This window comes from Hippopotamus amphibius, chromosome 17, assembly GCF_030028045.1.
Source record: "Hippopotamus amphibius kiboko isolate mHipAmp2 chromosome 17, mHipAmp2.hap2, whole genome shotgun sequence".
Lineage (NCBI taxonomy): Eukaryota > Metazoa > Chordata > Mammalia > Artiodactyla > Hippopotamidae > Hippopotamus > Hippopotamus amphibius.
This window is the reverse complement of record NC_080202.1, coordinates 37,227,571-37,250,923: the sequence shown is the minus strand read 5'-3', so window position 1 is coordinate 37,250,923 and position 23,353 is coordinate 37,227,571. Positions and strand designations below refer to the sequence as shown.

At 35.4% G+C, this 23,353-nt stretch overlaps 1 protein-coding gene across 1 annotated transcript in view; it reads right to left on the bottom strand.

Moving 5' to 3' along the window:
- The window catches only part of SKAP1 (src kinase associated phosphoprotein 1), a 280,311-nt gene that overhangs the window by 239,824 nt on the left and 17,134 nt on the right, over positions 1 to 23,353 (bottom strand). The window lies entirely within an intron of this gene.

Genomic DNA, 23,353 nt, shown 5'->3' with positions numbered 1-23,353 from the left:
TTGGACTGTCAGTTTCATAAACATGTGAACATTACAAACAAGTCACAGAAGTTCACAAGCCAGAGAGAAATACCAGCAAATAGAACTGAAATTTAAAATAGAGCTGAACTGCAAAATCAAGAACAAAGCGGGCAGAAATTCAAAGAAGAAAAATTAATTAGCAGATGTGTCATTAATGAAAATGACAATGCAACCAACTGAAGGAACCCACATGAAAAAGAAAAAAGTGTCCAAGAGAAGGAAACTGCAATTAATGTAACTGTACCTTATAAGATAGGTACATGATAGAAATACATAATATGAAACAAATCATGTTATGTTGAAAGAAATTTGGGGGGCATTTACAAATTTTCAAAGACAAAATATACTGATAATGATTGATTGCCAGAAATGCTAGCTACACACTTTATTATGCATAAAAGAATTATAATCCCTAAAAAGCATATAAGTAACATAGTTAAAATTTTCCAGTTCCAAAAATAGTGCCTGTAATATAAAACTGTATTATATATACTATCAAGATAATGTTATGAATTTATACAGTTGGGTTACATAGGCATACTTAAAATTTTGTTTTCCATTCACACCACTCAAAATCACCAAACAAAAAAATTCTAGATAGCCATTACCAGAACTTTTGATGGGTATAAAGTTTTGGAAACAAAAATTTCACTAAGGACCACCATAAACTTCCAAGACCTGCATTTCATCTATTGCATATGTCATTTAATAGGTTCCTCCAAGTTCACCTGAAGGCTAAAGAATGAGAAAATGAGAAGTTGAGTTAAAAAGTAAAAAATAAATGCTATCCAAAATTCAATTAATGTAATATACCATATTAATAGGATAAAGGACAAAGACCACAGGATTGTCTCAATAGATGCAGGAAAAGTATTCGACAAAATTCAACAGTACTTCATGATAAAAAACACTCAACAAACTAGGAATAGAAGGAAATTTCCTCAGCCTCATAAAGACCACCTACAAAAAGCCCACTAGCATCACACTTAATGATATGTGAAAATTAATAAACAGGAGCCTCATTTTAAACATCAGGGTGCCAGAAGAGGGAGCTCTCATGCCCTACCCATCGATGTCAATTGCAGACTCAACAAGAAGAGATGTAAAGTTGCATCTCCAACAGGAAGAAGGTTGCTACTTTACTACCCAGAAGGAGGAAGAAAAATTTCTCCTTGCCCTGCAAGAGCCCAGACAATGAGAGACTCTTACTCAACTCAGCCAGTGAAAAGCCATTACACTTTGAACTCCCAGTTTTCTCCAATGGACTCTTTATTTATAATAGCCCCTCCCAACTCCTTCTTCTCCTCTATAAAAGAAAGTTCCTCTCTTTTGTTCTTTGGACTTGCCTGTGGATCACCACAGATTGCATATCCTAAATTGCAAGTCTTTGCTGTTTCCAAGTAAACCCATTTTGCTGGTAAAATAAGATTGTTTTACTGTTTTAGGTCAACAAGTGAAAGACTGAATGTTTTCTCCTTGCTTCTAAGATCAGCAACAAGCCAAGCTGTCTGCTCTCACCACTTACACTCAACATTGTACAGGTGCTAGCCAGGGAAATTCTGTAAGAAATGAAATTAAAAGAGTTTAGATTAGAATGGAAAATGTAAAACTATCTCTACTTGCAGATGACATAATCATGTATGTAGAAAACCCTAAGGAATCCACTGAAAAACTATTAGGACTAATAAATGAGTTGCATAAGTTTGCAGGATACAAGATTAATATACAAAAATCAGTTGTATTTCTATATAGTAGCAATGAAAAAATGAAAATTAAATTAGGAAAATTCCATTTAAGATAACATAAAACAGAATTAAATACCTAGGAATAAACTTAACAAGAGAAGTATAAAACAAACTCTGAAAACTACAAAATATAATTGAAAGAAATTAAAGACCTAAATAAATGGGAAGACATCTCATGTTCATAGATGAGACTTACTGGTATTAATATGGGAAGATTTCCATATTGATCTAAAGATTCAATGCAATGTCTATAAAAATCTTGGTTGGCTTTTTTGCAGAAATTGACAGGCCAATCCTATAATTCATTTGGAAATCCAAGGGACCCAGAATATCCAAAACAGTTTTGAAAAAGAAGAACAAATTTGTTGGATTCACATTTTCTGATTTCAAAACTTACTAAAGGGACTTCCCTGGTGGCGCAGTGGTTAAGCATCCTCCAGCCAATGCAGGGGACATGGGTTCAAGCCCATGTCCAGGAAGATTCCACGTGCCTTGGAACAACTAAGCCCATGGACCACAACTACTGAGCCTGCACTCTAGAGCCCGTGAGCCACAACTACTGAGCCTGTGTGCTGCAACTACTGAAGCCCTCACGCCTAGAGCCCATGCTCCACAACAAGAGAAGTCACCGCAATGAGAAGCCTGCACACCACAACGAAGAGTAGCCCCTGCTCGCCGCAACTAGAGAAAGCCTGAGCCCAGCAACAAAAGACCCAATGCAGCCTATAAATAAATAAGTAAATTTATATAAACAAACAAACAAACCAAATGTCCATCAGCTGATGGAGAGATAAATAAAATGGGGCATGTCTATGAAATGGAATATTATTCAGCAATAAAAAAGGAAATGCTGATACATGCTACAATACGAATAAATCTCTGAAACCATTATTTCCCCAAACAAAAGAAACCAGTCACAAGAGCCACATATTGTATAATTCCATTTACATGAATTATACAGAATAGGCAAAAATCTATAGAAACAGAAAGTAGGTTAGTGGATGCCTAGGGCTGTGGGAGAGAGAGAGGCAGATTGAAGAACGAAGGCTAAGGGGGTTCAAGTTTCCTTTGGGGATGATGAAAAAGTTCTCAAATTTACTGTGGTGATGATAGCACAACTCTGAATACTATACTAAAAGCCACTGGACTGTACTCTTTAAATGGGTAGGGTGTATGGCATAAGAACTATCTCAAAGAAACTGTTGAAAAATATAAACAAATGAATGTATAAATAAATGAATGACAACATCTACACATATCTGTCTGAAATTTCAAAGTTGAAGGAAAATGAAAACATCCCTCAAGCACCCAGATGGAAAAAAAAAAAGTCTACAAAATAACAGAGTCAAAACAGCCTCTTCACAAAATAAGCACCAGAAGATGAAAGTTTTACAGTGTTTTAAAGGAAAAATACTGTGCTCAAGAATTCTAAACATAGTCAAGATGTTGGTTATATAACATGAAGGAGACCAGCAAAACATTTTCAAACAGTTGTGGCTCTGAATTTCTACCACCTACATTCTTTCCTGAAGGCAATCTGTTCAAGGACACACTGATCAGCAGAAAGAGGTGGCAATGAAATTCAAAACAGCAACATAAGTTAAATCTAGAAAATTGTGGTTAAGTATGGTTTAAAATTTATTCTTAAAAGTAATTCTTAATTAAGACATTTGTAAAAAAAAAAAAAAAAAAGGCAATAAACATCTGAATCCCAGTTAGAAAAGGAATAGAGAGGAAGAAAAACATGCTAAATTACTTATTTACATAGGGCTAATGGTACTATTCCATCCTGGACAATGCTCATAAGTAAAGCAAATGGGTTTAACTATGATTTTTCAAACACTAATGTAATAAAAGTAGAATAAAAGATTTTTAAAATATTCAATATAAAATATAGAAAAAAGAGAAAAAGGTAGCAAAAAAAAACCCTCATAAGATTATATATCACTGATGACAATAATTGTGAAAAGTTAGACTCCCCTACTAAAAACAAGCTATAATGATATATTGTACAGCACAGGGAATATAGCCAATATTTTATAACAAGTATAAATGGAGAATAATCTATAAAAATGTTGAATCACAATGTTCTACACCTGAAACTAATATAATATTGTAAATCAACTATACCTCAATTAAAAAAGAAAAACGTTAACAGAAACGTGAAAAAAAACAAAAGCAAAGTATTTCAGACTATGTCAAAAGATACAATTAATTTAATTACTATTTAAAAGATATTCACCTGAAACAAAGTGAAACTGAAGTTAAAAGAAGAGAGGTGTGCAAAATGTCCTAAGCAAATTTTCTTAAAAAGCAAGAATAGTAATAATTCATAGCAAAGTAGAATTCAAACAGGCCAACAGAATCATTTTATCATTTACATAAAGTACAATCCACAATAGAAATGACCTGAGTTAAATAACATAGTACTAAAATACGTACAGTGAAGATTGTGAGAAATACAAGTAGAAATTACTGAAAAAGCAATTGTAATGTCACTACTAGTCTCTGATAGACCAAGTGGACAAAAATATATAATTATATAGGGCAATTATGTCTAACAGAAAGAAAATAACTACACATGTAATTCAAAATTTTCTAGTAGCCTCATTTCAAAAGGTACCCCAAAAGAGATGCAATTAATTTTAGTGATATTTATTTTATTTAACTCAATAGATTCAAAATATTATGATTTCAATATGTAATAAAAATAATTAAGCTATTTTACCTGTTTTTGTATGATATCTTCAAAACCCTGTGTGCATTTTATACTTAACAACACATATAGTTCAGACTAGTCACATTCAAATGCTCAAATTTATGAAAACTGATTAAATACCGGATTACAAAAAAAATAAATAATTTATTAAAAACTCAAAATTAGAAAGATCTTATTTTATGACCACAACAAAATAAAAGCAGAACTTAACATTAAAAAAAATAAACAAATCTCTCCACACTTAGACACTGAAAACACACTCCTACATATATCGTGGGTCGAAGAGGAAACTCAAAACTATAATTACCACCTATTAAGAAAACAGTCTGTGTAAAATATTATAAAATGTGACCAGCATTGTACAGTGACAGATTTATAGACTTCAATATTTCCAATATTAAATAAAAAAGAATGAAGAGAAATACAATAAGCACCAAATTCAAAACATCAGAAAAGAGCAATAAACCATTCTATGGAAAGCAGGAGAAAGGAAGCAATAAAGATAAAAGCAGAATTAATAAGTCAGAACAGGGTTTGTCTAACAGTGCTCTCTGGAGTCATAAGCGTTGGATAGGAAAGAGAAGGAGTTGGGGGTGGGGTGGGGTCAAGTGAGTGAGACTCTGGGAAACTCCCTTCCTTCCGCTCATGATCCCCTATGCTTTAATCACAAATGCTTGGCTTTTATCTATTTATACACTGGGATTTCACATATGATTTTAATTTTGCAAAGGGTTCCACTGCACATCTTAGTGGTTAAAAAACCACTGAACTTAAAAATAGTGAGAAAAATATACATATAAATGCTAAATAAGTATAAGAGCTGGGATTTTTCAGAAGTGAGGGGGAAATCCAATGAATTGATACATCATTAGCAAATGTAATCAAGGGGGAAAAGGACAGAAAGCACAAATATACAGAAATGAGGCAGAATAAAAAGAAGCAACAAGAAACACAATTTTTTTAAGATAATGAAATATTTGATAAAGTTTGGGAGATTTCAAGGTATTTTAATTTTCTTCTTTGTGCTTTTTTTTTAAATTATTTTTTTATTGGCCATGTTGGGTCTTCAGCCACCAGCGGGGGCTACTGTTCATTGAGGTGACTTCTCTTGCTGAGAAGCTCAGGCTCTAGAACACAGGCTCAGTAGTTGTGGCACCTGGACTTAGTTGCTACGTGGCACTTGGGATCTTCCTGGACCAGGGATTGAACCTGTGTCCCCTGCATTGGCGAATTCTTAACCACTGTACCACCAGGTAAGTCCCTCTTCTTTGTGCTTTTATGTATATGTAAATTTTATGATAGTGGGCATCATTTTTATCCCTTTAAAAGATTATTTCAAAAATAAAGTGCTAGGGCTTCCTAGGTGGTGCTGTGGTTAAGAATCCACCTGCCAATGCAGGGAACACGGGTTCTATCCCTGCTCCAGGAGGACCCCACATGCAGCGGAGCATCTAAGCCCGTGTGCCACAACTGTTGAGCCTGTGCTTTAGAGCCCATGAGGCACAACTATTGAGCCCATGTGCCGAAACTACTGAAGCCCACACACCTAGAGCCCGTGCTCTGCAACAAGAGAAGCCACAGCAATGAGGAGCCCACGCATAACAAGGAAGAGTAGCCCCTGCTCGCTGCAACAAGAGAAAGCCCGTGTGCAGCAACGAAGACCCAACACAGCCAATAAATAAATAAATAAATAAATTTTAAAAAATAATAAAGTGCTATGTAAACAAAATAAAGTGCCACGCAAATAAATGTGGAAATCTCAGTGAAAGTTTCTGAGAAAAATATAAATTTCTAAAACTGAATTGAGAAATGGAAAACCTGAATTCTGAACAGGCTAATAACCAGGGGAAAAGAAGAAGAGGTTACTAAAATGTTTTTTCAAGTTCATATTAATATAGTTTTTTAGAAACTTTCCTGGTGGTGCAGTGGTTAAGAATCCACCTGACAGTGCTGGGGACACGGGATGGATCCCTGGTCTGGGAAGACCCCACATGTTGAGGAGTAACTAAGCCTGTGTGCCACAACTACTGAGCCCACGTGCTGCAACTGAAGCCCGCGCACCTATAGCCCATGCTCTGCAACAAGAGAAGCCATCGCAATGAGAAGCCTGTGCACTGCAATGAAAATTAGCCCCTGCTAGAGAAAGCTGGCACACAGCAACAAAGACCCAACGCAGCCAAAAAGTTAATAAATTTTTTAAAAAAGAGTGATCTGTAAAAAAATTTATAGTTTTGTATATGTTTTTAAAACCTTTAAGTAATGAATAATTCTTGTTCTATATAAATTATTCCAGAGCATAATTCTCAAATTATAAGAAACTTCTAAAATCATTTGGTATAACCTAGCATAGCCACAGTTCTAAAATAGCACAAAAAGGAATCAGTTTAAAGCTAATATAGAGGAAAGTGTGGAGGGGAGGGATAGTTAGGGGTTTGGGATTGACATGTACACACTGCTATGTTTAAAATGGATGGCTGATGGGGACCTACTGTTGTAGCACAGGGAACTCTTATGAGATGACCTAGATGGAAAGAGAATTTGAAGGGGAATGGCTGCATGTGTGTGTATGGTTGAGTCACTTTGCTGTGTCCCTGAAACTAACACACCATTGTTAATCAACTATACTCCAATACAAAATAAAAAGGTTTTAAAAAAATTAAAAATTTAAAAAATAAAATAAAAAATAAAATTAATATAGATACAAAAATGCTAGTCACAAACTAGCATCATATTTATGGCTGAAAAACTAAAGTCATTATTATTTATAGATTGTTTTTCCAGCTACTTCCACTGTCAAATAACATTGTTCTGGAGGTTCTAGACAAAAAAAAAGCCTTATAAGGAAAAAAAAAAAAAGTCTTTATGTGCAGATACTATAACCAAATACACATAAGCTTAAAACTATGAACTTGGAAACCTTTTAGAAATTGTAAGAGTTCACTAGAGTAGCCATAAAATAAATGCTTTAAAAATCAGTAGCTTTCTGGGCAATAGTAGAATAGCTTATGTTGGAATGATAAGAATTATCAACACTAGACAAAAAATTAAAAAGCAACTATTTCAAGGCCCCAAACAATAGCCAAAAGCAGGTAGAAACTGGTGAGGATTTGGTCCTTGAAAGAAAGGAACTGCAGGGTGAGACTTCTGTTTATATAGCTTTTCACCTAAAGGTACTCCTAGTCCATGTTGGGTGAACAGGATGGGGAGCATCCTTGGGCAAAAAGCTTAGCGGGCTGTAGGAAAACACCAAATGCCACAACTTACATATATCTGGAGTCTCAGAAGAAGATTAAAACCAGAACAGGACAGAAAATGTACCAGAAGAAATAATAGTCAAAATTTCCCCAAATTTGGTGAAAAATATCGATTTACAGATTCAAGAAGCTCAGTGGACCTCAAAGAGGATAAATATGAAGAAAATTAAACACAGCCAAATTACAGTCAAACTGCTGACAACCTAAGATAAAGAGAAGAATTTCAGAGAAGCTAGAGAAAATTACCCGTTATGCATAGGAAAATAATGATAGGAACGCGAGTTGACTTTTCATCAAAAAAAAAAATGGAGACCAGAAGACACCAGAATGACATATTTAAAGTGCTGAAAAGAAAAATGGAAAAAAACCTGTAAACCCAGAGTTCTATATCCAGCGACAATAGCTGTCAAAATGTACAGGCAAAATAAAGACGTTTTTCAGATAAACAAAAACTGAGAAAATTTTTTGCTAAGAAAACTGCTCTAAAAAAAAGTCTAAATGAAATTCATCAAGCTAAAGGGAACTGACACCAAAGGCAAATTCAGATCTAGAGGGGTACCAAAATGCTAAATATGTGGGTAAATATAAAACATTATCACCTTTTTCCTTGTTCTCTTAATCTCTTCAAAAGATAACTGGCAATCTGAAGCACAGATTATAACACTGCATTGCACTATTTATAATATATGTACATGCAAAATATGTGACAGCAATAAAACAGAAGATGAGGGAAGGGGAGTAAATGAACCCTCTTTAGTGGTATAAAATTAACTCTGAGTAGCCTGTGATAAGTTAAGAAATATATTGCAATCACTGGGACAACCCTAACAAACAAAATAAGGAGGAACAATTTTTTAAAATAGAGAAATTAAAATGGAATACTAAAAAGGATTTGATTAATTTTTTTAAAAGCAAGTATAATAAAAAATGTGACAACTGGAAAACAAATAAATGGTAGACCCTAAATCCATCCATAACAATAATTATATCAGATGTAAATGACTTAAACACTTTAATTAAAAAGCAGAGATTGTCTGACTGAATAAAAATGCGAGACCCAATTATATGATATCTACTGGAGACACTTTTTTCCTTCTAGTTTTATTGAGATATAATTGACATACAGCACTGTACAAGTTTAAGATGTACTGCATAATGATTTGACTTACATATGCCATGAAATGATTACCACAATAAGATTAGTGAATACCTATCATCTCATACAGATACAAAATTTAAAAAATAAAAAATTTTTCCTTGTGATAAGAACTCTAAGGATATACTCTCTTAAAAACTTTCACATATACTGTACATCAATATTAATTATATTTATCACGTTGTACATTACATCCCTAATACTTATTTATCTTATGGAGATCTGTATCCTTTGACTGCCTTCGTCCAGTTTCCCTTCCCTCTACCCTCTTCCTTTGGTAACTGCAAATCTGATCTCTTTTTCTATACATTTGTTTCTTTGTTTTTGAAGTATAATCAACCTACAACACTATGTTAGTTCCTGGTGCACAACATAGTGATTCAAAATTTCTATACATTTCAAAAAGATCACCATGATATGTCTAGTTATCTGTCAGCATACAAAGATATTACATAATTATTGGCTATATTCTCCAAACTGTACATTTCATACCTGTGACTCATTTATTTTGTAACTGGAAGTTTGTGCCTCTTAATCTCCCTCACCTATTTCTCTCCTCCCACCTCCCCACTACCCTCCCCTCTGGATACCACCTGTTTGTTCTCTGTATCTCTGACTCTGTTTCTGTTCAGTTATGTTTGTTCATTTGTTTGGTTTTTAAGATTCCACATATAAGTGAAATCATACAGTATTTGTTTTTCTCTGTCTGACTTATTTCACTTAGCATAATACCCTCAAGGGCATCCTGATCCTGTTCCTGATCTTAGAGGAAATACTTTCAGCTTTTCATCATTCCGTCGGATGTTAGCTGTAGGCTTGTCATATATGGCCTTTATTATGTTGAGGTATGTTTCCACTACACCCATTTTGTTGAGAGCTTTTATCATAAATGGATGTTGAATTTTGTCAAAATCTTTTTCTGCAACATATGATGATCATATGATTTTTATTCTTCAATTTATTAATGTAGTGTATCACATTGATTGATTTGTAGATACTGAACCATCCTTGCATCCCTGGGATCAATCCCACTTGATCATGGTGTATGACCTTTTTTAATGTATCGTTGATTTGGTTTGCTAATATTTTGTTGAGGATTTTTGCATCTATGTTCGTCAGTGATATTGGCTTATAATTTTCTTTTTCGTTATAGCTTTATCTGGTTTTGATATCAGGGTGATGCTGGATTCATAGAATGAGTTCAGAAGCATTCCCTCCTCTGCAATTTTTTTGGAATAGTTTGGGAAGGATAGGTGTTAATTCTTCTCTAAGTGTTTGGTAGAATTCACCTGTAAAGCCATCTGGTCCTGGAACTTTGTTTCTTGAGAGTTTTTAAAATACTGATTCAATTACTGGTAATTGGTCTGTTCATGTTTTGTATTTCTTCCTGATTCAGTCTTAGGAGACTGTACATTTCTAGGAATTTGTCCATTTTTTAGGTTGTCCATTTTATTCATATAATTGTTCAAAGTAATCTACAAGAGACACACTTTAAACATAAACCCACAGATAGGCTGAAAAAAAGGATGGAAATTATATAGTATGTAAAGAGTAAGCGTAAGGAAGATGGAATGGCTATACTAATGTCAGACAATGTAGACTTCAGGACACAGAGTATTACAAGAGATAAAGAGGGATATTTCATAATGATAAAAGGGCCAAGTCATCAGGAAGATAGAACAATTACAAATGTGTATGCACATAATAAAATAGCTTCAAAACACTTGAAACAAATTCCAACAGAACTAAAGTGCGAAAAAGACATATCTACAATCATAGTTGGGGGATTTTAATACCCTCTTTCAGAAACTAATAGAACAACTCGAAATAATCAACAAAGAAATAGATAACCTGAATAACACTATCAACAACTTTGATCTAATTGATATTTATAGAAAGCTACATCTAACAACTACAGAATACACTTTTTAAAAAGTGCATATGAAATGTTGACCAAGATATACCTTACTCTAGTCCATAAAATAAGTCTTATAAACACCAAAAGTCTAAAATCTTAGAGTACGTTCTCTGACCACAAAATAATTAAGTTAGAAATCAATAACAATGAGATATCTAAAAAGTCTTAACAATTTGAAGTAATCTAAATCAAAAAGGAAATATTCTTTGAATAAACTGAATAATTATAAAATACAACACATCCAAATTTGCAGGACGCAGTTAAATCCACACTTCAGGGAAACATACAGCTTTAAATGTTTATGGTAGAAAAGAAGAAAGGTTTAAAATCAATGATCTAAGTTTTCATCTTAAGAAACTAGACAAAGAAGAACAAATTAAACTCCAAGCAGGAAAAAGAAAGTAATAAAGATAAGAATGGAAATCAATTAGAGAGCAGAAAAAAACATTGGTTGGTTCTTTTAAAAGATCAATAAATTTGAAAAATCCCTAAAGGTTTTATTAAGATTCATAAAAGGAAAAAAGAGAAAACCCAAATTACCAATATCAGATTGAGAGGGGACAGGAAGAAATGATATTTCTCAGACTTTAGAAAACAAACAAACATATTTACCTTTCCCTCTAATAAAAAATGGCACTGCTACTCATTGTTAGAGACACTGGAAAATAAAGAAATTGATACAAGAAACAAAATTTGCAATCCCATCACTCTTTCAGGTTTTTGGTTTTGGTTTTTGTTTTTTGGCTGCACTAGGCAACATGTGGGATCTTAGTTCCCCTACCAGGGATGGAACCTGTGCCCCCTGCAGTGGAAGCGGGAGTCCTAATCACTGGACTGCCAGGGAAGTTCCAACTCTATCAGTTTTTATTCTATGCTAAGATAACCTTTTTATTTTCATTTACAAAAAGTTCAGAACTTTTTCCAGTAAATACTGGTTATTGGTTACATAATAGATCACATAATGAAATGTTATATAATGAATTTAAAATAATATTCATAAAGAAAATTTAAGGAATTCAAAAATTCTCACAGCATATTTTTAACAGAATACTGAAGGAAATGGAGAGGAAGAAGAAGGAGGAACATTGAAGAATTGACATTACTCAACTTAAAGACTTACTACTATGCTATAGTGATCAAGCTAGAGCAGTATTGTTGGAAGAATAGACACAGATTAATGGAACAGAACAGAGAACACAGAAATAGACCCACACAAACATAGTCAACTGATCTTTGACAAAGGAGTAAAGGCAATTCAATGGAGAGAGGATAGTCTTTTAACAAATTGTTCTGGGACACCTAAACATCCAAATAAAAAAAAAAGGCACAGCTCTCACTTATCACAAAAATTACCTCAAAGTGAATCATAGACCTAAATGTAAAATGCAAAACTATAAAACCTTAGAAGATAACATAGGAGAAAATGTAGGTGACCTTAGGTTTGGCAATGAGTTTTTAGTTACAAGACCAAAAGCATGATCCATGAAAGAAATAATTTAGACTTCATTAAAATGGAAAACTTGCATTCTGCAAAAGACAGTGATAAGAGAATGAAAAGACAAGCCACAGACTGGTAGAAAATCTTTACAAAACACATATCTAATAAAGGACTTATATCCAAAGTATTCAAAGAACTCTTAAAACCCAACAATAAGGAAACAAACAACCCAATTTTAAAATGGACATAAGATGTGCATTTTGTCATCTGTATATCTTCTCATCAAAGAAGATATGCAGATGACAAATAAACATATGAAAAGACACTCGGCATCATATGCCATTAGGGAATTGCCAATTAAAACAACAATGCAATATCACTATGTAACTATTAGCATGGATAAATTTTTTTTTTTTTTTTTTTTGAAATTGACAATACCAATGGCTGGCAAGGATGTATAGCAACCAGAACTCTCATTAACTGTTGATGGGAATGCAAAATGGTATAGCCACTTTGGAAGATGGTTTGGTTTCCTACGAAACTAAACATAGTCTTCTCATAAGATCCAGCAATCACACTCCTGAGTATTCACCCAGTTGAGTTGAAAACTTATGTCCATACAAAAATCTGTACGTAAATGCCTACAGCAACTTTATTTATGCTTCCTAAAATTTTGGAAGCAACCAAAATGTCCTTCAGTAGGTGAGTGGATAAATAAATTGTGATACATACAAACAGTGGTATACTATTCAGTGCTAACAAGAAATGAGCTCTCAAGCCACAGAAAAACATGGGGGAACCTTAAATGCATATCACTATGTGAAAGAAGCCAATCTGAAGAGGCTACATACTGTATGATTCCAACTACATAACATTCTGGAAAAGGTGACACTATAAAAAGATCAGGGGTTCAAGAAGAGTCAGGGAGGGATGAACAGGTGAAGCACAGGAGACTTTTTTTTTTTTTTTTTTTTTTTTAATTGGCACACGGGCTTAGTTGCTCCGCAGCATGTGGGATCTTCCCAGAGCAGGGATCGAACTCATGTCCTCCGCATTGGCAGGCAGACTCCCAACCACTGCGCCACCTAGGAATCCCAGCACAGGAGACTTTTAAAGCAGTAAACTATACTGTATGATACTTTAATAATGGTTGACACATGGCTTTATGTAATTGTCAAAACCTACAGGACTTTACAACACAAAGAATGAGCCTTAATGTCTGCAAATTTTTAAAAATCTTTTAGTAGGTTGGGGAACCTCAGGAAAAAATGTAGACTGTAAAAACATAATCTGATTACAAATATATGAATTAACCTCACTGAAGAAATGGGGGAAAGGTGCTGACCTAAGTAACATTGGAAATGGGTAGTCTATAAGATTAAAGGCAAAAGGAACTCTCGTCAATAAAGTTGCTTCCAATGGGTGTAGGGGTTATCAATTCTTATACTGCTATACATGTATACTCTAATCAAACAATAAATGGATGATGAATGGTGGGAGCCAGGTTTCTCAGTATTGGAGTGGAAAGGAAAGGAGTAAGCAGAAAGAATATTAGGGAGAATATTTTTCCAGAGAAGACATATAGATGGCCAACAGACACATGAAAAGATGTTTAACATCATTAATTATTAGGGAAATGCAAGTCAAAACCACACTGAGATATCACTTCACACCCATTAGAATAGCTATTATCAAAAAGGTAAGGAGTAATAAGTGTTGGAGAAGATGTGGAGAAAAAGGAACCCTCACACACTGTTGATAGGAGTGTAAATTGGTGCAGCTACTATGGAAAACAGTATGGAGATGCCTTAAAAAATTAAGAATTGAACTACCATATGATCTAGTTGTTCTACTTCTGGGTATTTATCCAAAGAATACAAACACGTTAATTCAAAAAGCTATATGCTCCTCTACATTCATCATAGCATTTTTTACAATAGCTAAGATATGAAAACAACCCAAGTGCCCACCAATAGATGAATGGATAAGGAAGATGTGATGTGAGATAGATAGATAGATAGATAGATAGATAGATAGATAGATAGATAGATAGATATAAAATAGATATTATATATATATAATAGATTACCATTCAGCCATTAAAAACATGATGAAATCTTGCCATTTGTGACAACATAGATGAATCTTGAGGGTATTATGCTAAGTGAAATAAGTCAGAGCAAGAAAGACAAATACTGTATGATTTCACTCACATGTGGAACATAAAAACACATAAACAAATAAAATAAATGAACAAAACAGACCAAACAAAAACAAACACGTAGATGTAGAGAACAGAGTATTAGTTATCAGAGGGCGGGAGGGGGTGAAATAGGTAAAGAGGGGTTAACTGTAAGTGACAGATAGAAACTAAATTTTTGGTGGTGAGCACACTGTAGTATATACAGAAGTAGAAATATAATGTTGTACACATGAAACATATAATATTATAAAACAATGTTAGATCAGTTAAAAAAATAATACTAAGGAGAGGCGTCTAGAATGAATTAGCGTTCACGACATCAATAAGAACTCATGTTTAACTTTGTATAGATACAGATGGTTATGTATAGAAATTGCTTATATATATGGGGTTACTATGCACACATATATTTATTTGCTTTGTCAGCTGAGAAGGCCTAAAAGAAACAACATCCCAGTGACAATGAGCACACCTACTACCCAGATACTGGTTTCTAATACCAATCTTCAATAAAAGGAACCAAAGCTTTTTTGAGAGATGACTGATTTTTAGGTAACACTGGATTATAATTCAAAGTATAAAATAAGTATTCATGAGTCCACAGTGATATAAATAAGTAACTGAATAAATTAATACATGAGGGGGAGAAAACACAAATCTCCAGTGCAGAAGAATTCCAAATAATTTATATAGATGCTCCACCTTAAAGAATAAGGAGCATAACTCCCAACACTTGTGTAGATTGCACATGGAGACTTCCTTCCAAAGAATACAGTATTGAAAGGAGAAATAATGAGTAACTTGATAGTGGAGAAACCTAACAGTAACTATATCAGCCAAGTGATCAGGGTCAACATCAACAGTCATAAATCATGTTGATAGTATGTACCCTTGACATGTGATGAGAATGGCGCTTTACTTCTGTGATCGTCTTTCCAAAAACCCGTAGCCCTAGTCTAATCATAAGAAAAATATCAGACAAATTCTAATATAGGGCATTCTACAGTATACTTGACCAGTACTCCTCAAAACTCTCAAGGTCATCAAAAACAAGGAAAGTCTGAGAAACAGTTGCAGAGGAAAGGTGTCTAAAGAACTGAATTAAATGAGGTATCTTAGATAGGATCCTGGAAAAGAGAAAGGACATTAGGTAAAAACTAAGGAAAATGGAATTAACTACAGTTTAGTCAATAACATATCAATATTGGTTCATTAATTGAACAAATGTATCATACTAATGTGAAATGTTAATAAGGGAGGAAACTGGGGGGAAGAGGAATAGGTGAACTCTCTGTACTATCTGCTCAACTTTTCCGGAAATCTAAAATTATTCTAAAAACTAGTCTATTAATTTTTTTAAAGTGGTGTATGATATAATCTTGACATTTTACCTGAAAAAAGGGGGAGGAACTGAGTTAAAATCACTTATTAACCCGATTTTTATTGACTCCTTCCTATAGGTCAGTCAGGTACTGTGATAAACACCAAAATATTGACAATGGTCATCTCTAGGTAGTGGAATTACAAGCCATTTTTATCATCTTCTTCATACTTTTCTATATTTCCTAAATGTACTAAAATATGTGTTTCAGAATATGAAAAAATAAGTAAAATTAAAATCACTAGGCAAGCATAATGTAATATTACTCTTAGCTTAGATGGATAGATTTTTTTCTCCCTTCTCTTCATGTCACTCCGTGGTAGTGGGCTGTGCTGGTTCATAGCTGGGAACAGGAAAGGAGGCTACCCAGGCAGACAGAAAGTGGGGAATAAAGATCCTATAAGAGATGGATGATTAAAGTGTATACTTTATGCCTATAGATGATAAATGTCTATATATATATGTGTATATATATATATTATTTTGAACTTCTACTCTCCTTACTAAATTCTTATATAAGTAAAATATCCTATGTAATTATATTTGTACACACTAAAATTGCTAAAAGGGAATCAACAGGATATAATTATCCCCCAACTCACTGGGGGGATATTTGATAATTTTATATTTTATTATGACTTTATTTTTTAAGTTTCACTTTATTTTTTTGAAGGGTTCATTTCAAAACACTTTAGAGGGCCACGTGAAGTACTTGTAGTGTCATCTACTCAGGGGAATAAAATGACACAAAGACAACCTCTTCCGTCTGTCTCATCTTTGTTTTTAAACCTATTCTAAAAATAGTCCCACAGGGAGAAAAAAGATGGCGGCGAAGTAGAGAGACGTGGAGTGCATCCCTCTCCACAGATGCATTGGGAATGCACGGAAGGACGCAGTAATTCCCACAGAGAGCCAGCTGAACACCAGCAGACGGCGGCGGACACCAGAAAGGGCTGCGGGGAGCCCGACATAGCCGGTAGGGAGGCATCTACGACGGCTCAAAGAGGGTGAAGCGGCGGAGCTGTGGCAGACGGGAGGGAGTGAGAAACATACGGAGGGTCCGCAGCGCAGCTCAGCGTTTCCGGACCAAGACATCGATCCACGGCTGAACGGAGGGTCCAGGAGCGGGAGCGTGGGAACCTGAGAGCTGGTTCAAGGTGAGAAACATTGTTGCCGGTAGGGTGACGGACCGAGAGGACAGGAGGGAGGAGGTCCGCGGAGAGGAGTGCCCGTCCCTGAGAGCTGCCCGGCCATGATGGCGGCTGGAGGCTGCAGGCTCACTGGCAGGGGGGAGGAGCCGCGCGTGCGTGCGCGTAGCCTCTCTCTCTCTTTCGGAGCCTCTGCAACAGGCAGTGGAGAGACGCCCTGTGGGCCACCTAAGGCGTTCAGGGATAACAAGCACCCTCAGGCGCTCGGGCGGGGCTAGATTAAAACCCCTTGCAAAGCCAGCAGCAGGGAGGCTGCCAAGAGAAAGAAAAACAACAACAACAACAACAACAACAACAACAACAGCATCAAAAAGAAAAAAACCCCGAGAGAGGCCCAACTCTAAGACTTTCTGTTTACGCCTGAGCCACCAGCGCCCTCTGCAACAGGCACCTCCAAGCCTGACTGAAACAACAGTGCGCCACTGCTCACTCACTCCCAGGAGAAGGAGCCACTATCGTACCCTCTCCCTCCCCACCTCTGCTGTTCACAGAATAACGCAAAAAAACCCAAGGCAAGGAGAAGGACACTTACAGCTGAGATGCTAAGGAAACAGAAATAGTAGTATCAATACCTATTGAACTGGTCCATTCTGGGATCAGTTCTGGATTTTTTTTTTTTTCTTTTTCTCTCTCTCCTTTTTTTTTTGTTTTTTGTTTTTTTTGTTGTTGTTGTTGTTGTTTTTTTCTTTATTAAATACGATCTTAGCCCTAAGGGATCTACAAGTTTTATAACATAATTTTTTAATGATATTTTTTATTTATTTATTTTCTTTTTTGCCTTTTTACATACTTCTATATCTAGCTAAGTTTTTGGTAGTACGGACAATATATCTCTCATACTTTCCTTTCATCCCTATCTTTTATACATTTCTATTCCTTTCTTTTTATTTGCATATTTTCAACCACATTACGCTCCTCTGTTCCCCTTTCTTCCAGCCATTTTAAGTTTATTTTATCTTAACATACTTATAAGCAACACTATCGGTCTGCTCAGACTCCTTGCTCTATTCTCCAGATGACGCACTGCCTTGGTATTTAATATTAGGCTTTTGTGTTTATCTTAGTTCTTAGTACAGTTGTCTAATTACATTCTGAGAATCTCCATTCTCTCTGGTGGTACTCTAGCTCTTTTCTATATTTGATCCTAGCTTACAAAATCTCCCTGGATTGATGTTTGTATGTGTAGGGTGTTATTTGTTTGTTTGCTTTTGCTTTTGTCTCTGATTTGTTCTGTTTCAGTTGTCAATTTCTGTTGGGTTTCTCTTTGAATATCTGATAGCACACTGGGGTTCTGTCAGGTCTTTCTAGAGCCTTATGTCCTAACGGATTCAGTAATTGTGTGTCCTATACATGTATGTGTTTCCTAGACTTAATATTCGTTTAATCCAATACTTGGACATTAGTCTGAGGCTTGGACAGTCGTCTATAAACACCTCTATCGCCAGGACAAGCAACCCCAAAAGTCTGGACAACCATGAGGAAACAAAGAAACACCATGCAGGCAAAGGAGCAGGAAAAAAACCCACAAGACCAAATAAATGAGGAGGAAATAGGACAAATGCCTCAAAAAGAATTTAGAGTCATGATAGTAAAAATGATACAAAATCTCGATAACAAAATAGAGAAAGTACAAGAAACAGTTCATAAGAACTCAGAAAAACAAACAGCAATGGATAACAAAATAACTGAAATTAAAAATACTCTAGATGCTATAACCAGCAGAATGACTGAGGCAGAAGAACGAATAAGTGAGTTGGAAGATAGAATGGGGGAAATAAACGCCACAGAGCAGGAAAAAGAAAAAAGAATAAAAAGAACAGAAGACAGTCTCAGAGACCTCAGTGATAACCTTAAACGTACCAACATTCGAATTATAGGCATCCCAGAAGAAGAAGAAAACAAGAAAGGGTCTGAGAAAATATTTGAAGAGGTTATAGTGGAAAACTTCCCCAACATGGGAAAGGAAATAATTAACCAAGTCCAAGAAGCACAGAGAGTCCCATACAGAATAAACTCAAAGAGAAATACACCAAGACACATATTAATCAAACTAACGACAATTAAACACAAAGAAAAAATATTAAAAGCAGCAAGAGAAAAGCAACAAACAACATATAAGGGAAAACCCATCAGGATAACAGCTGACCTATCTACAGAAACTCTGCAGGCCAGAAGGGAATGGCATGATATACTGAAAGTCCTGAAAGAGAGAAACCTACAGCCAAGAATCCTCTACCCAGCAAGAATCTCATTCAGATTTGAGGGAGAAATCAAAAGCTTTCCAGACAAGCAAAAGTTAAGAGAATTCAGCACCACCAAACCAGCCTTACAACAAGTGCTAAAGGAACTTCTCTAAGTAGGAAACACAAGAAAAGGAAAACACCTACAAATACAAACCCAAAACAATTAAGAAAATGGTAATTGGAACACACATGTCAATAATCACTTTAAATGTAAATGGATTAAATGCTCCAACCAAAAGACACAGACTGGCTGAATGGACACAAAAACAGGACCCTTCTATATGCTGCCTACAAGAAACCCACTTCAGACCAAGGGATACATATAGACTGAAAGTGAAGGGATGGAAAAAGATATTCCATGCAAATGGAAGTCAAAAGAAAGCTGGAGTAGCAATACTCATATCAGACAAATTAGACTTGAAAGTAAAGACTATTAAAAGAGACAAGGAAGGGCACTACATAATGATCAAGGGATCCATTCAAGAAGAACATATCACAATGGTAAATATCTATGCCCCCAATATAGAAGCACCTCAATACATAAGGCAAATGCTAACAGCTATAAAAGGGGACATCGACAGTAACACAATAATAGTGGGAGATTTGAACACCCCACTTACATCAATGGACAGATCATCCAAACAGAAAATAAATAAAGACACACAAGCTCTAAATGACACATTAGACCATCTCGACTTAATTGATATTTATAGGACATTCCATCCAAAAACGGCAGACTACACTTTCTTCTCAAGTGCACACGGAACATTTTCCAGGATAGATCACATCTTGGGTCACAAATCAAACCTCAGCAAATTCAAGAAAATTGAAATCATTTCAAGCATCTTCTCAGACCACGATGCCATGAGACTAGATATCAATTACAGGAAAAAAACTGCAAAAAATACAAACACATGGAGGCTAAACAATTCACTCTTAAACAACCAAGGAATCACTAAAGAAATCAAAGAGGAAATAAAAAAATATCTAGAAACAAATGACAACGAAAACACAACAACCCAAAACCTATGGGACGCAGCAAAAGCAGTTCTAAGAGGGAAGTTTATAGCAATACAGTCCTACCTTAAGAAACAAGAAAATGATCGAATAAACAACCTAACCTTACACCTAAAACAACCAGAGAAAGAAGAACAAAGAAACCCCAAAGTGAGCAGAAGGAAAGAAATCATAAAGATCAGAGCAGAAATAAATGAAAAAGAAAGGAAAGAAACCATAAGAAAAATAAATAAAACTAAAAGCTGGTTCTTTGAGAAGATTAACAAAATTGATAAACCATTAGCCAGACTCATCAAGAAAAAAAGGGAGAAGATGCAAATCAACAGAATTAGAAATGAAAAAGGAGAAGTCACAACGGACACCTCAGAAATACAAAACATCATGAGAGACTACTACAAGCAACTATATGCCAATCAATTGGATAACCTGGAAGAAATGGATACATTCTTAGAAAAATACAATCTTCCAAGACTGAACCAGGAAGAAATAGAAACTATGAACAGACCAGTCACAAGTACGGAAATTGAGGCAGTGATTAAAAATCTCCCAACACACAAAAGCCCAGGACCAGATGGGTTCACAGGCGAATTCTATCAAACATTTCGAGAAGAGTTAACACCTATCCTTCTCAAACTCTTCCAAAATATTGAAGAAGGCGGAGCACTCCCAAACTCATTCTACGAGGCTACCATCACCCTGATACCAAAACCAGGCAAAGACGTCACAAAAAAAGAAAACTACAGACCAATATCACTGATGAATATAGATGCAAAAATCCTCAACAAAATACTAGCTAACAGACTGCAACAGCACATTAAAAAAATCATACACCATGATCAAGTGGGGTTTATCCCTGGGATGCAAGGATTCTTCAATATATGCAAATCAATCAACGTGATACATCATATCAACAAATTGAAGGATAGAAACCATATGATCATTTCAATAGATGCAGAAAAAGTTTTTGACAAAGTTCAACATCCATTTATGATAAAAGCTCTCCAGAAAATGGGCATAGAAGGAAATTACCTCAACATAATAAAAGCCATATATGAAAAACCAAAAGCCAACATCGTTCTCAATGGGGAAAAACTGGAAGAATTCCCTCTAAGAACAGGAACAAGACAAGGGTGTCCACTCTCACCACTATTATTCAACATAGTTTTGGAAGTTTTAGTCACAGCAATCAGAGAAGAAAAAGAAATAAAAGGAATACAAATTGGAAAAGAAGAAGTCAAATTGTCACTCTTTGCAGATGACATGATATTATATATAGAAAACCCTAAAGACTCTACCAGAAAACTGCTAGCACTAATTGATGAGTTTAGTAAAGTAGCAGGATACAAAATTAATGCACAGAAATCTCTTGCATTCCTATACACTAACAACGGAAGAGCAGAAAGAGAAATTAAGGAAACTCTCCCATTCACCATTGCAACCAAAAGAATAAAATACCTAGGAATAAACCTGCCTAAGGAGGCAAAAGATCTGTATGCAGAAAACTTTAAGACATTGATGAAAGAAATCAAAGACGACACAAACAGATGGAGAGACATACCATGTTCCTGGATTGGAAGAATCAACATCGTGAAAATGAATGTACTACCCAAAGCAATTTACAGATTCAATGCAATCCCGATCAAATTACCAATGGCATTTTTCACAGAACTAGAGCAAGAAATCTTACGATTTGTATGGAAATGCAAAAGACCCTGAATAGCCAAAGCAATCTTGAGAAGGAAAAATGGAGTTGGTGGAATCAGGCTTCCTGACTTCAAACTATACTACAAGGCCATAGTGATCAAGACAGTATGGTACTGGCACAAAAATAGAAAGGAAGATCAATGGAATAGAATAGAGAACTCAGAAGTAAGCCCAAACACATATGGGCACCTTATCTTTGACAAAGGAGGCATGAGTATACAATGGAAAAAAGACAGCCTCTTCAATAAGTGGTGCTGGGAAAACTGGACAGCAACATGTAAAAGAATGAAATTAGAACACTTCCTAACACCATACACAAAAATAAACTCCAAATGGATGAAAGACCTACATGTAAGGCCAGACACTATAAAACTCCTAGAGGAAAATATAGGCAGAACACTCTATGACATCCATCAAAGCAACATCCTTTTGGACCCACCTCCTAGAATCATGGAAATAAAATCAAGAATAAACAAATGGGACCTCATGAAACTTAAAAGCTTTTGCACAGTGAAAGAAACCATAAACAAGACTAAAAGGCAACCCTCAGAATGGGAAAAAATAATTGCCTATGAAACAACGGACAAAGGATTAACCTCCAAAATATACAAGCAGCTCATGCAGCTTCATACCAAAAAAGCAAATAACCCAATCCACAAATGGGCAGAAGACCTAAATAGACATTTCTCCAAAGAAGACATACAGATGGCCAACAAACACATGAAAAGATGCTCAACATCACTCATCATCAGAGAAATGCAAGTCAAAGCCACAATGAGGTATCACCTCACACTGGTCAGAATGGCCATCATCACAAAATCTGGAAACCACAAATGTTGGAGAGGGTGTGGAGAAAAGGGAACTCTCCTGCACTGTTGGTGGGACTGTAGGTTGGTACAGCCACTATGGAAAACAGTTTGGAGGTTCCTTAAAAAACTACAAATAGAACTACCATATGATCCAGTAATCCCACTCCTGGGCATATACCCAAAGAAAACCATAATCCCAAAAGAAACTTGTACCATAATGTTTATTGCAGCACTATTTACAATAGCCAGGACATGGAAGCAACCTAAATGCCCATCAACAAATGAATGGATACAGAAGATGTGGCATATATATACAATGGGATATTACTCAGCTATAAAAAGGGATGAGATGGAGCTATATGTAATGAGGTGGATAGAACTACAATCTGTCATACATAGTGAAGTAAGTCAGAAAGAGAAGGACAAATATTGTGTGCTAACTCACATATACGGAATCTAAAAATGGTACTGATGAACTCAGTGACAAGAATAAGGATGCAGATACAGAGAATGGACTGGAGAACTCGAGGTATGGGA